This window comes from Pelobates fuscus, chromosome 1 (genome assembly GCF_036172605.1).
Source record: "Pelobates fuscus isolate aPelFus1 chromosome 1, aPelFus1.pri, whole genome shotgun sequence".
Taxonomy (NCBI): Eukaryota; Metazoa; Chordata; class Amphibia; order Anura; family Pelobatidae; genus Pelobates; species Pelobates fuscus.
This window is the reverse complement of record NC_086317.1, coordinates 23,911,724-23,927,852: the sequence shown is the minus strand read 5'-3', so window position 1 is coordinate 23,927,852 and position 16,129 is coordinate 23,911,724. Positions and strand designations below refer to the sequence as shown.

Below are 16,129 nucleotides of genomic sequence, written 5' to 3'. Positions count from 1 at the left end.
GGGAACCCAGGTGAGTTATTAAAAACAAAGATAAATAACTAACTCCTACTAAAGGGACAAATGGACACACCCCTTGTCTCGATCGTGGCCAGCCCCCATTGGCGAACCATAGAGGGCTGACCAGAGACCAAACACTCCCCCTAGCCCCTCAACCAATCAGGGAAAAGTAGGCGTGAGGATACCCCGATCTACCCAGTATGAAATGTCAACACTATATTTATTGATAGTCACACATATTAGGGGGTCCATACACTGGTGATCATCTCACATGGCCCGAGGGTATAAATGAAAAATATGTATATATCCCCGTGGGGAAAGGAGAAAGGGGGCGGGGGGCATAGATGCCCATCGACTAAACAATACATGATTAAAATGCACGATTTGAGTGCACCGTGAAAGGGTCGGACAGAAACGCTGTTCCCTCCCCTTGTAACTATCAGCCAATCAAATTGTGATGGGCGTACACAGATATCCCTGTCTACCCAATGGGGGAATCAAGTGTCTCCATTCACTAGTGTTAGCAAGTCTACGCCGCCCATGGAGAGGGTCAAAATGGATAAAGTAACAATATATCAAAACCGGGGAAAGTAGCAAATTACGGGAACTGAGTCTAGTGTGGAAAGACCACCCTCCACATAGAGTGGGAAACAGTTCACAACCTGGGCATATATTTAGTGAAACGAATATTACAAAGTTCTAAAATAAATGGGTATAATAAAGTCTCCCCAAAGGACAAGTGTACATAGGATGTAACCTTATTATACATAATAGAAGTCTCCAGGTCGGAGTTGAATGGAGTCTCCCCAGAGATCGAGTATACCTAGGATGTAGCCTTATTGTACATAATGAAAGTCCCCGGGGAGGGGGGGGGAGGGTACCAATAAAAATGTCCCGAGACCTAGGTTCCTAAAAATCTGAAAAATGTGTACAAAATAGAATCACAAATTTATAAAGTTGTCACAGCATCATAAGAGTGCCGGTCAGGGAAGAGTTGAAAGGGGCTAGCAATACAATTAAGAGTTAAACAATATGGAGAAGTATTTACACTGTATACTGCTATATTTACACTATATACAACAGAGGAAAACAGCCTTACTATCAAATAAAGGGGGAGAAGGAGAAACCTTCATTAAGACCCCCTGGGGATAAAGTTTTGAGTTTATAAATCCATCTGCACTCCTTCTGGCGTAGAATTTTGTCAAAGTCACCCCGTCGTTGATCCCTTTGGACTAGTTCCAACCCACAGAAGCGTATGTTGGACTATATTGAAAGAAGAGGCGATATCAGCAGTTGAGGTTAGTGGTATATTGTTAGAAGGGTTAATGTGACCAATTAGTGTTAGTAGTATTTTGGGAGAAGGGTTAGTGTAACAATTTAATGTTAGTGCTATACATTGGGGAAAGGTTAGTGTGAGCAGTTAATGTTAGTAGAATTGTAAGAGAAGGGTTATGGTGTGATGTGTTTAGTAATAGTTATATAGTTATATAGTAGTATAAGCATTACTTACTCAAGGGATATATTGACCCTAAATTGTGTTTTTGTGTGTTAGACAACATCACGATGGCTACATTTACATGCAATGTGAAAAACTAAAAATGGATTATAATTAGAAGTCTTTTCTGAAGTTACCGTAATTATAAAATGGCTACAACTAAAGTGTCAAAATGCCCCATGATAAATATCATGGATAGAGATATATTGGGGATTATATAATGTACATGTTTTCTGCAGGTATTGGATTCAAAGAGCACTGTTAAACATATTATCCCAGCATGCCAAACTTTGCAAATGTATGTTAAGTATACCTTAATACTTTCAAGAATTGACTGCCATCCTAAACATATTTATAAAGTTAGGACAACTAAATTCATTTAATTTGATGTATTTTTCTTAGACGAGCAATGTTATAAATAAATACAGTTATTTATAAGGTTGACTGGTGAAGCGCGACCCCCATTTGTCCTCACAATATCTGTAAATAATAGGTTAATTTACCACTAATCCAGCAGAGAGAAAAGGCCTTAATGAGGAAGTGACTCTTCTGGCTGTATGGCTGTCATTTACAGAAGTGTGTTTTCACACAAATATAAACATCACCATTTCTCAGAAACAGTAATATTTTACCTTGTAATAGAAATGGGGCAGCAACTATACACTACAGCAAACACATTGATATGTAGTGGTTTTGGAACGTAGTGTTTCCATTTGTTGTACCTTAACCAACAGAATATTTATATTCTGCCGATGTTGTAGTTTTTTTCCCCTGCAAGTACTGAGGAGAATGTTGGAAAACTAGGTTCTCTATTATTAGACAGTGCTCACAGTCTCTTAGTCTCTATAGGACTCTCACAGCTCTGTGTGAGCAGTACATTAAAGTATACAGTGATGGGCACACTCAGCAAAAGTAGGTCAAACAAATCTGAAGTGAGAACACGCACTGCTGCGTGAGGAACCAGCTGCTATGATTCATTTACCTAACCTAGCTTCTCTTTATTCATGTTAGCAGTTGCTGTGCAAGAATTAGGTTTTTTTTTATTGCTGTCTGTAAACATGTTCCAAGCAGAGCACGAAACGCGTCAGGTATTTTAAAATATTTTTTATGCTGGTTATGTTCTTTAGCATATAAAAATGAAGTGATAATTTGAATAAAGGAGTGGACATTTTAAACCTTTACCCCACGAAGGATGCTCGACTTCTTACTAGTCCCTAGGAAATAAGTATAAACTTTTGGGCCTCTGTTTGTTTTCTAAGGGCCAAACTTTGCAGAATAGACATAGGGTTTAATACCTGCACTCAGCAATTGAAATAATATTAAATCTGCGTTTAGTCCTTTTGACTCAGATTGAGGTTTCAATTATTTTTGTGATAAAAATTTTAACAAAGAATATTGGAAAAATTACCTGAAAATGTGTCTTGTCCAGTAGACAGTTAGCCCTAAAACAATGCTGATAACGATGGGAAACACAATCCACCACTGAACCGTTTTTTCTACAGGAAGAGAAAACAGCACATACATGAAAATCACAAATACTGTCCAAATAAAGCTTTTTTTTTTTTTACAAAGTCATAACAATCATCGAACACCTTCACTGTCAATCCACTACTGACACTCAATCATTTATAGCACTATTATTTCTACAGTAATGTCAACAACTACTATATATTAGTGATGTCGCGAACACAAAATTCCAAAGAACTTTTCCACGCTGTGTAAAATGACACAGAGCACTCTGATTGGTTAGATCCCAAGCCCACCAATCAGAGTGCTCTTTGTCATTTTACACAGCGTGGGGAAATTCGAAAGAACTTTCCCACGCTGTGTAAAATGACACAGAACACTCTGATTGTTTAGATTCCAAGCCCACCAATCAGAGTTCTCTTTGTCATTTTACACAGCGTGGGAAAATTCCAAAGAACTTTCCCACGCTGTGTAAAATGACACAGAACACTCTGATTGGTTAGATTCCAAGCCCACCAATCAGAGTTCTCTTTGTCATTTTACACAGCGTGGGAAAATTCCAAAGAACTTTCCCACGCTGTGTAAAATGACACAGAACACTCTGATTGGTTAGATTCCAAGCCCACCAATCAGAGTTCTCTTTGTCATTTTACACAGCGTGGGAAAATTCCAAAGAACTTTCCCACGCTGTGTAAAATGACACAAAGCACTGTGATTGGTGGGCTTGGAATCTAACCAATCAGAGTGCTCTGTGTCATTTTACACAGCATGGGAAAGATCTTTGGAATTTTCCCACGCTGTGTAAAATGACAAAGAGCACTCTGATTGGCTTTAACCAGACAATCAGAGTTTTCTTAGCCTAATTGCAGGGCGTGGCAAGGCTTTATAAGCCTTCCCCCGCCCTTCAGAGCTCAGTCTGCGCGGAGCCCTCCATGCGTTGGTTCTTATGACTTTTTTATTTGCCCTTTTTTGGGGGCTGAAAAAAGAAGATTTTAGAAAAAAGAAGACATCAAATGGAAAGTTGAATTTTTCTATACAGGTAAGTTATTTTTATTCCCCCATCACTATTTTTTAGGGTGAGGGGGGTAGGTAGGGGGTAACCTTTTTGGGGTGGGGGGGTGGGTGACTAGGGGCTTGGGGACCCCTAGTCACCTTTGATTGGGGGGGAATTTTTATTCAGGGCCCACAACCCACCACTAAGGGGTGGGGGCCAGGGGGGAGGACAGTAGGTCCCCCCCCTCATTATTTTTATGGCCCCCACCCACCGCGCAGGGGTGGGGGCGGGGGGAGGACAGTAGGTCCTCCCCCATTGTGATTTTTGGCCCCCACCCACCGTGCAGGGGTGGGGGCCGGGGGGAGGACAGTAGGTCCCCACCATCATTATTTTTATGGCCCCCACCCACCACGCAGGGGTGGGGGTGGGGGGAGGACAGTGGGTCCCCCCCCAGTGTGTATCAGAGTCCCTGAGGACAGGTGTCAATCCATATCTGCCAAGTGACCCTATGTAGGGGGAACAATCCCTATTCTGCTCTGTGTCAGTGTGTATCAGGGATCCTTAGGATAGGTGTCAATCTATATCTGCCAAGTGACCCTATGTAGGTCGAACAGTCCCTATTCTGCTCTGTGTCAGTGTGTATCAGGGATCCTTAGGATAGGTGTCAATCCATATCTGCCAAGTGACCCTATGTAGGGGGAACAGTCCCTATTCTGCTCTGTGTCAGTGTGTATCAGGGATCCTTAGGATAGGTGTCAATCCATATCTGCCAAGTGACCTTATGTATGAGTAACAGTCCCTATTCTGCTCTGTGTCAGTGTGTATCAGGGATCCTTAGGATAGATGTCAATCCATATCTGCCAAGTTACCCTATGTAGGGGGAACAGTCCCTATTCTGCTCTGTGTCAGTGTGTATCAGGGATCCTTAGGATAGGTGTCAATCCATATCTGCCAAGTGACCCTGAGTAGGGGGAACAGTCCCTATTCTGCTCTGTGTCAGTGTCTGGGGGGAGTATCTGCAGTAACACATGGTGTCTGAAGGGAGTATCTGCAGTAACACAGGGTGTCTGGAGGGAGTATCTGCAGTAACACAGAGTGTCTGGAGGGAGTATATGCAGTAACACAGGGTGTCTGTAGGGAGTATCTGCAGTAACACAGAGTATCTGGAGGGAGTATCTGCAATAACACAGGGTGTCTGGAGGGAGTATCTGCAGTAACACAGAGTGTCTGGAGGGAGTATCTGCAGTAACACAGAGTGTCTGGAGGGAGTATCTGCAGTAACACAGGGTGTCTGGGGGGAGTATCTGCAGTAACACAGAGTGTCTGGAGGGAGTATCTGCAGTAACACAGGGTGTCTGGAGGGAGTATCTGCAGTAACACAGAGTGTCTGGAGGGAGTATCTGCAGTAATACAGAGTGTCTGGAGGGAGTATCTGCAGTAATACAGAGTGTCTGTAGGGAGTATCTGCAGTAACACAGGGTGTCTGGAGGGAGTATCTGCAGTACTTCAGAGTGTCTGGAGGGAGTATCTGCAGTAATTCAGAGTGTATGGCGGGAGTATCTGCAGTAACACAGAGTGTCTGGAGGGAGTATCTGCAGTAACACAGAGTGTCTGGGGGGAGTATCTGCAGTAACACAGGGTGTCTGGAGGGAGTATCTGCAGTAACACAGAGTGTCTGGAGGGAGTATCTGTAGTAATACAGAGTGTCTGTAGGGAGTATCTGCAGTAATACAGAGTGTCTGTAGGGAGTATCTGCAGTAACACAGGGTGTCTGGAGGGAGTATCTGCAGTAACACAGAGTGTCTGGAGGGAGTATCTGTAGTAATACAGAGTGTCTGGGGGGAGTATCTGCAGTAATTCAGAGTGTCTGGAGGGAGTATTTGCAGTAACACAGAGTGTCTGTAGGGAGTATCTGCAGTAACACAGAGTGTCTGTAGGGAGTATCTGCAGTAACACAGAGTGTCTGGGGGGAGTATCTGCAGTAATACAGAGTGTCTGGGGGGAGTATCTGCAGTAATACAGAGTGTCTGGGGGAGTATCTGCTTGTAACATTTATATGCACTGATAAAAAAAAAATAATAAATTGAAAAAATAAAATAAAATGGTTGCAGCTTCCGAATGAATCTAAAATGGATGCTGTCCAGTAGGTGGGAGGGTCTGCTAGGGATGGTGTGCTGCTGATTGGCTGGAATGTGTCTGCTGACTGTGAGGTACAGGGTCAGAATTTACTCAATGATAAAAAAAGGGGGGCGGACCGAACATCGCATGTGTTCGCCCGCGGTGGCGAACGCGAACATGCTATGTTCACCAGGAACTATTCGCCAGCGAACCGTTCGGGACATCACTACTATATATGTATCAAAAATAATATTTTACTATATATAATTCAGACCTGACTAACCAGGATCAATATGTAGGTGTGTTTGATTTAAAGAGTGAGGGTTCATTTTCAGTGGTTTCTAAAATTAGATATAAAAGAGCAGGTAGATAAATGAGGCCAAAACATGTGAGTTTGCTTCCAATCTCCAGTTCCACTTCTTAGTGTCTCCTATCAACGCGAACGTAAAGAAGTAAAAGACACAGTTTATCACCGTGGCAAGCACAATTTGATGGTATAAAAGTCATACACTGGGTATGTTCACTTCACCAATTATCGACATTAGTGGGAAAGATGCAGGAAATAGTGGAAATGGTTGGAGTTGGTTATAGAAATTAATATCATGGGAGGCAGGTCAGAATATTGATTCAGATTTATAGGTCAATATAAGCTGGTACGTACACACAAACATCAGTCAGTACGTATACACACATTATTTTATAGTCACAGGTCACTCGACACACACATTATATTTTATTAATATAGAATTTTTCTATTTCATCTCCCATGCGAATTCTTCTCCCCATGTAATTAACTTTAAGAACAAAAAATCCACTTTACTTACATAAAGTTATATTACTTTTTATTTAACTCATGTTAGCTGTGAATATAAAAAGTTATTATGGTGCTTAGAGTGACCCTTTAATTATTGAAGAATGAAGAATTCAAAATGGTGACTTATATTTTAGATATAGCAAAAAAATTTATATTTTTGCTAGCTGTACTGAAGAGGCGACAGACTGAAAGGAGAAGTGAAGAGAACGTCCGCCTCTCACTCTTTCTTTACGAAAATAACAGCTGACTAGGTACACAGGGATCTAATAATTTGGTTCAGAGAGTAGTTAAAATAGCAGTATTGATCTACTTTCCAGCAGAGATGGCAGGTAATTAATTTACTTTCTAACACAAACAAGTATATTTTTAAGACAAAATTGGCTAGTTTGACTATATTTAAGTTTCTGTTCTGTTTTATTTTTAGATTTTTTGCCCCACAAAAATTGCAAAAGATACTGAACGCTTGGGAAGAAATCCAAAAATGTGCTTTAATGCATTTTATTGGCTTATTATGACAATCACACCAGGAATTATTGGGATTCATATAGATCAGACAGTCAGCAGTCATTGGGGCTCACAAAATATTTGTAGTATTTACTCAGATTATTTTACTGGCGACATAGATCAGGGGCTAAAGAGGTTTAGGGTAACGGGACTTCCATTTAATGTCAAATCCATATTTTGCTATAGGCACATAAGTACTCTACATGAACTGCCTGTTATCTCAAAGTACACATCATGTTTTCAAATCCAGACCTGCACTATGGGTGACATCACACAGAGCATTCAAACCATACTGCATAGTTTGATTGACACTATGCTGAGGGAGTCCCTAAACTCAGGACAATACTGGGACATACGTGGCCCATCCTGCCATAGATTAGGGGGATTTACACTCCTGGGCACAAGCTGCAATTTTAATGTAGCGCCAGTATTGGCATCGGGTATTGTGTACGTGTCTGAGAGAGGGTGTATGTGTCTGTGTCTGGAAGCTTGACTCTGGGGGTTACCCATTAGTCTATCTGGAATGCATATATTTATGTGGGTTTGTGAGTGTGTATCTGTTTGTTAGTGTGTATCTGTCCCTGTTAGTAAGACTCACAAACACAGATAGGCTCACACTCACAGACACAGACAGATACAAACTTGCAGTGTAAGTGTATATCTGTATGTGAGCGTGTGCCTGTCTGTGTCTAGGAGCGTGTATCTCTCTGTGAGTGTGTATATTTCTGTGAACGTGTATCTGTCTGTGTCTAGAACCTTGTATCTGTCTGGGAGCGTGAATCTGTCTGTGAGCGTGTATCTGTCTGTGTCTGGAACCTTGTATCTGTCTGGGAGCGTGTATCTGTCTGGGAGTGTGTATCTGTCTGGGAGTGTGTATATGTCTGTGAGCGTGTATCTGTCTGTGTCTGGAACCTTGTATCTGTCTGGGAGCGTGCATCTGTCTGGGAGTGTGTATCTGTCTGTGAGTGTGTATCTGTCTGGGAGTGTGTATATGTCTGTGTCTGGGAGCATGTATCTTTCTGTGAGTGTGTATTTGTCTGTGTGGGAGCATGTGCTTGTGAGTGTGTGAGGCTGGAGTCCTAGCCAGTGGTTTTGTAAGGTACCCCAAACTGTTATAAAGTCAGCACTGTCTTTAAAACATGGCAAATCTATAGCACCACCCAAGCACCAGGCTTCTGCTAGCCATTTTGACACCATGTACCATCATGCCGCTCAATAAAATGACATGAAATCAACCTGTGTGTGAACAGTAATGTAATTTACAACACAAGTCTTCCAACCAGGACTGCTCATACCGGAGAATTGCAGAATCACTATGGCATGAGTGGAAATGTCAAGGATTGACCTCAGCAGTCACAGAACACGCTCCCTCTGTAGTTCATACAAACGCTGGGCACCAAAGCAAACACCAGGCACAACAGAGATTGGGTCCCAAATATTAGATGGATGGTAAACATGTTTTATTTATTTATACATTAAACAATGTAATTATAAAACTGTCAGGTAGTGTTACTGTGCAATGCTATATTTAGTCAATGTATAAAAGCTTTATATAAGGAAAGATGTTATCATTCCCTTATTCCATTCAGAGCTGAAAAACCCTGATGAAAATTAATTAGTCAGAAAAGAAGTTGCTGATTGTGACAACATTATAAGATGTTTGTACCCAATAAGTAAATCGAGATATTACTGAATCACTGAATGCAGCATGAATTGTTTGCAAAAAACAAACAAAAAACAACACACTACTGTGTACGACGTATGAGTCTTCTGATCGGTTGTGATTACTTGTGTGACAGTTGTATTATTGTGGTAAAGAGCACACAGCGGTATAAAATCACTGACCACCAGCTAGTTACAAAAAAACGTATGTGAGAAACCTCGTCTGACAGCAAGTCTGGGCCGCTCACATATCACAGATGACTGGTTCACGACAATCACAGGGCTCGAAAAATAGACTAATTCCCGTGCTTTTTTTAGACTTAGACGTTTTTGTACTTTCTTTCTGCCTGATGCAGACTTAGAGAAAGAAAATGTGATTCTCTGTCAGACAAAAACTAGCACTGGGGGAGTAGAAAGTAAGTGGGAGATTTTTTTATTTTTATTTTTTTAATTCTTTATTTTGAAGAATGAGCAATACAGAGACACAGAGAAGCCATCCATAAAATATTATTATTATTATTATTATTATTATTACTATTGTTGTTGACATTTATATAGCGCCAACAAATTCTATAGCGCTTTACAATGTTATGAAGGGGGGGGGGGGATTTAACTATAAATAGGACAATTACAAGAAAACGTACAGGAATGATAGGTTGAAGAGGACCCTGCTCAAACGAGCTTACAGTCTATAGGGTTAAATGCTCAAAATTTTGTACAAATGTTATGATGAGGAATAAGGGGGCGAGGGGGAAAACAAAAACAGGAAGGAGGAGGGACCGCTGTGATGATTCTGCCTTAATAACAGTAATTGTTAAAGAGTCAGATGATTTCTAGATGATTTCCATTTTAACCAACCTAATCGGTTGGACCATAGTGCGCAACCATGATGCTGCTAGAACTCTCCTTGCTGCTAAAGTATTTTATTGAACAGCTTTTGGGCTCCTTTAGGAGAGCCCTCTAGAGGGCAGTATAGTAAAAACAATCAGGGAGCTAATTTGAATGCTCTTTTAAATATAGTCGCCAATAATCAGGAGACTTTGCTCCAAAATGGACTACCAGTGGGCACGTCCAGCACATATGCAAATAGGTGAAAGTGGGAGTTTTTAATCAGTCAGGCCCTACTGTTGGGTGAATCCGCCGTTTGACTGGGGCCCAGATCCCAGGGGGAGTTATGACCTGCATTAGGGCCAATCACAATATTTTCCCTTTTACATTTATTTATTTTTAAATCCATGATCACTTCTGCCGTAGCATTGCATTAATTAAATTATTTGTTCTGCCTCATATTCTGAGGCATTGCAGTCAGTCACATAGGTCCTATCTCCACCCACAGAGGAAGGTTTCAGGAATGCCAGGTCAGTACACGATCACACAGTGTGAAGCTTCGCATGGTTACTGACGGATATTACATCTCAATTAAGTGGTCTGGTGTGGTGGTCTTGTCATTTTAACCCTTCAATATTAAACATTGCAGGTTTTTTTTAGAAACAGAGACACTTATATTGCAGGGTTAAACAGACCTCTAGTAGACGTTTTGTGACTGTCTTCCTGAGAGCCACTGGAGACGCAGCCATCTGCAGAACAAAACAAAAAAATTCAATCTCTGTCCTGCAATCAAATGCTGGTTATAGCAGAACTTCATTGGAGTAATGCGGTGTTTCGCCATGCATGCATTTAAATGAGAAACATTGGACTGGACCAGATCGTGCTGACATCTTTGGTAGCTGAGCGGGTAAATGCAGCAGAAGAGTCTCAGCATGGGAAAGTGAGTAAACTTGATTTAACTTTAATTTTTACTACAAACGTGGGATGGACAGTGGTCACAGAGAAAGAAGAGAGCCTATTGTCCGATTGTTACTTTCGAGACTGCAGGTCTCCATATTAAACATGGATACCTTGTAGTTTATGTTTGCTGTATACAACAGTTTTAAAACACAACTCAGGAAGAGATGCAAAGCCAGTGAGTTATAAAATAATGAGGCAAAAATGTGATTCTTTGTGGAACTAATTTGCATATGCCCACCCAGAATCCCTTGCCATAGTAACATCACTGCAAATTTGTGATTGCTGGGGGCAGGGCCGGCCTTAGGCATTTTGACGCCCTGTGCGAAAAATCTTCACAGCGCCCCCCCCCCTCCCCCCCCCGTCATCCATGTATGCTGTAATGTTTGTGTTGTCTGTGTATGTGATAGTAGGTGTGATGACTGTGTGTGATATGTATGCTATGTGTGATATTTGTAATGGGTGTATTAACAGTGTGTGATATGCGTGTATTGGTTGTATGTGACACACACACACACACACACACAGGCAGACAGTCTCACACACACACACAGACACACACAGAGGCAGACAGTCAGTCATACACACAGACACAGACAGTAATACACACAGACACACACAGAGGCAGACAGTCATACACACAGACACACACAGGCAGACAGCCATACAGCCATACACACAGAGGCAGACAGCCATACACACAGAGGCAGTCATACACACAGAGGCAGTCATACACACAATCACACACACAGAGGCAGACAGTCATACACACAGAGGCAGACAGTTATACACACAGAGGCAGACAGTCATACACACAGAGGCAGACAGTCATACACACAGACACACACACAGAGGCAGACAGTAATACACACAGACACACAGTGGCAGACAGTCATATACACACACACACACACACACACAGGCAGACAGTCTCACACACACAGACACACACAGGCAGACAGTCAGTCATACACACAGACACAGACAGTAATACACACAGAGGCAGACAGTAATACACACAGACACACACAGAGGCAGACAGTCATACACACAGACACACACACAGAGGCAGACAGTAATACACACAGACACACAGTGGCAGACAGTCATATACACACACACACACACACACAGGCAGACAGTCTCACACACACAGACACACACAGGCAGACAGTCAGTCATACACACAGACACAGACAGTAATACACACAGAGGCAGACAGTAATACACACAGACACACACAGAGGCAGACAGTCATACACACAGACACACACAGAGGCAGACAGTCATACACAGACACACACACACAGGCAGACAGTCATACACAGACACACACACACAGGCAGACAGTCATACACACAGACACACACAGGCAGACAGTCATACACACACAGACAGTAATAAACACAGGCAGAGAGTCACAGTTACCTGGCTCCTGGTGACTGTTTGGTGGGGAAGCAGGGACTCCTTCCTGCTTCCCCTGCAGCAGTTTTCCGGCGCTTTTAGCTCCGCCCCCGCCGCACGGTAAGCTCCGCCCCCGCTGCAAATTTAAAAAAAAAAAAAAAAAAAAAAATTTTTTTTTAAATCCACGGCGCCCCCTGCTCCATGGCGCCCTGTGCGGCCGCACAGCTCGCACACCCCTAAGGCCGGCCCTGGCTGGGGGAAATGCAAGTGTTATGGCTTGACTGGTGTGTGCAGAGCTGTGTTTAACAATGTATTGACTATCCACTTATTTCAGGTGGAAGTGGTTTTAAATCACTTTTCTCCCCACCATAACTTTCTTGGTTTGTGCTCAGCAAGTAACGCCAAGCCTCAATAGCAGGCCAGTAACCAACCTCATGCTGATGAGTTGCATTAACAATAAAACAGTGACCATAAGTGGTTCCCAGGCTTTGTAAGGCATATGCAGGGAGGTGTGACTAGGGCTGTGTAAACAAAGTGATTTAACTCCAAATTGGCAGATAGTTGAGTAGTGAGACTGCATGGGGCATAATCTATACACCAAAACTGCATTAAGCTAAAGTTATTTTTTTGTGTCTATAGTGTTCCTTTAAGAATCACAGTGTGCTTCAGTTTTTGAGAGCTATAGATAAGGCAAATTTACGGTTTCATTTTCTGTAGTGAGACAAAACTTGACAAACTTGCTATATTGGATCATTGTGAAAGCTTTGGACTTTTTAGTGGGTTTTATAAAATTTTTCGCTGCATTGCTTCTTCTGATCTTTCACGGTTATATGCCCATTTTTTCTTTTGGTTAACATTAAGTATTGTCTATGGATATATGCAACATAGGTGTGCACAGCATATTTCATTAGGGTGTTCAACCAGAATGATTCTCTATGTTATTTTTTAAAAAAACACCTAAATGGTGTAGCTGTAATGTGTGTCGTGACTGTGTGTGATGTGTGTGTTTTGGCTGCATGTGATGTGTGGGTAGCTATTAGTGTGCTGTGTGGGGAGGTTTAATTTTTTACTGCCACTTCAGAAATTACAAAACATAAAAAAAAAAAAAAACATACACATTTTCTCCACCTTCCCCTTATATTTGAGCAAGAGGTCTATGTCCTTCTCCCTATAACCTGGTGGTCTAGAGGGTCAGTATCTGGCTCCCTGGGGGTCTAGTGGTAATCCAGTCTGGCTCCCTGCGCAAGATGTCAGGGAGGTATTTTGATAGAGCACTGTAACAACCATATATCCTCACAAATGGCAGCTCTGGAGTGAGAATCTGCAGGTTAGTAACAATATAACGCCTCCCAATGCAACAAACCATATATTCAGTATCATTGGAGCTAGTATCACTCATGATCGGTTCACTTTAACGTCAATATTTTCATGATAGGAGGGAAACGGAATGAGTCATTCTAATTACAAATAGCTCTGCAGGCCTTATCAGAGGGTTTCTTATTAACTGACTCATGCTGGTAGCTAACAGGAAACTCTACAGAAATGTAGAAACAAAACAAAAAAAGCAAAAACAATGGCTTCTTTTTGAAAGGATACGGTTTCTAGCATATATATACACCCGAAATGTAACCTAGATTTAATTCAGTTTCAAAATCACAAGCAGCAGTTGTGTACTAAAGTTAAAAGTGATATTCAAAGGTGTGTTTTCACATAATACAGAACTGTAGTACAATAAAAATTAAATAAAATTGCGAAATTTAGCCAAAAATAGCTAAAAGTGCAAAAAAATTGTTAGAATAAAAGAATTGTGATGCAAATCACAAACTAATCACAAAAATATTAAAACCACAAGAGACACAGAAAGAAAAAAACAAACTATTAACAGTTTGCAGAGAATCTATAAGAATCCCTGTCTACCTTTAGAATGAACCTGACTCCTGTTCTGATAGAATTCACATTTAAATCCGAGGCATCCTCGCCTTTTACTCTAATTCTCCAGTCAGGTTCTTCCCCAACAGGTGGATCTTCTACCGGCGAAATGTGTCTTGGTAGAAAAAGTATTTTATCTTCAGTCTATTTCCTTTTTATTTATTTATAGTAAAATCACAATTGATTTAGTACCTACCTCTCCTCATATCATCATCTGTATCCTAGCTCCACGGGGTAGAGTCACCTTATAAAATGACACAAGGTCTGCAAACCTGGAGCCAGTTATCTACAGACTCCTGAAAAAGTTGAGCAGACACTTTTTAAGAAGTGTTTGTTTTTATACACTAATATTTCAAATACTACACCTAAATTGATCCTTTTCTGGGTTTTATCCCATCATATATTATGGACAAATATCCTGAAAATCCACATGAAGAAGGTATTGCTTGCCGCCTTAAAGGCACCGAAGTTCTTGTGTTTAGAGCATATTCCCTCAAAAAACATTTTTAAAAAAACACTGTTTCTATCTATTTTTGTGTAATTACACACTTTTGTGTCCCCCCCCCCCCCTATATATACCAACCCCCAAAATAATTGAGGGGTAAGTGTAAGACTTTTTCAGCACTGCACTAACACTATGTTTTTTTGGTGGGACTTATCACCTAAAAGCTGAGTTACAGTTTTTTGGGATTATTTTATTTATTTGTGGGTGTTTTGGATGCCCACTGAGTGTTGACAACTGCTTTTTTTGTTATATTTCACCAATAAACTCCTCTTAACTAACAATTGTTTGTTACAGATAATTGACACTTGCTGAGTCACTGGAGTCAAACTCAGATACTGGAAGATTATCCTCCCATCCCAGGATCCCTGGCTGGGACTGTCGCCTGGGGGCAAGTACAAATCAATGGGCTTTTTTGTGCTTGGAACTCACAGATTCACAGTGGGTTCTCCTACAGACACGAAGCATTATGAGATAGATAGACAGATAGACAGATAGACAGACAGACAGATAGACAGACAGACAGACAGACATGACAGTTGCTAATGTCAAGGTGTGCCATTATATATCCCTGCACCGTCACTCAGTGTGTTAGCATGAAGGAACATTCACAGAGATCTGTTCATGCCTTCGAGACGCAGACTCTGTTTCTCGCCGATGTCCTCGCTACTACTGAAACCCAGCATGTTTTATGAATGTCATGGACACTGTCCTATTTCACCAGGTGGTCAATAGTGACCGCCTCCAGGGACATTATGCACACTCAGTATAGTCTGGCAGCCAGGTCAGCCTCAGACACCGCAGTACACAGGAAATATCTCAGTGGGCCAGCACAAGCCTGAGAGCATTGAGAGCACGGACCATCAGTGCATGTACAATGCCACACACACACCGGTCTTACTTAGTATTCCCTAAAATAAAATAATCAATTGCATAATCAGCTAGTTACTTACTCAATAAGAGACAATAATACCTATTTAGAGGTGAAAAGTCTAATATCCATTTCATGTCTGTGGACTTGGAGAAATACAGGATTCTAACTGAATTAATTTTGAATATACGTCAAAGTTCTTAATCTACCTGAATACAGGTTTATGATCTGTATTTCTATATGATTTGGTTTTCCATTGTTTTAAAAAAAGAGATGCTAATAATAATAGTTCAATCCCTATTTCATGTAAAAAGCTATTTTTTTGTTTCTCAGCTACATAATTACTACTCATATAACTCGGTTTTCAGAGTCCCATTGCTACATCTGCATTGTGTACGAGGTCTTGTAACTAAACAGATAGTTGTGGTGAGATGACAGCCGCATTTAGCTTAATGGCTATTATCTAATCTTAGGAACCTGCGTGCACTCGGGATGAAATGCCTTTGCATGAAACACATATTTTCTGTATATTAGACTCACACATTAACCACCCCAGATTATACATTTCTCTCCTATATTTATTTTTA

The 16,129-nt window shown here is 41.2% G+C and overlaps 1 long non-coding RNA gene across 1 annotated transcript in view; it reads right to left on the bottom strand.

The window, feature by feature from the left end:
• Nucleotides 1-16,129, bottom strand: part of LOC134586581 (uncharacterized) — a 39,139-nt gene that overhangs the window by 11,925 nt on the left and 11,085 nt on the right. The window contains exon 2 of the long non-coding RNA XR_010086580.1: nucleotides 2,901-2,988. This is a non-coding gene — a long non-coding RNA (uncharacterized LOC134586581). The remainder of the gene's footprint in view (nucleotides 1-2,900; nucleotides 2,989-16,129) is intronic.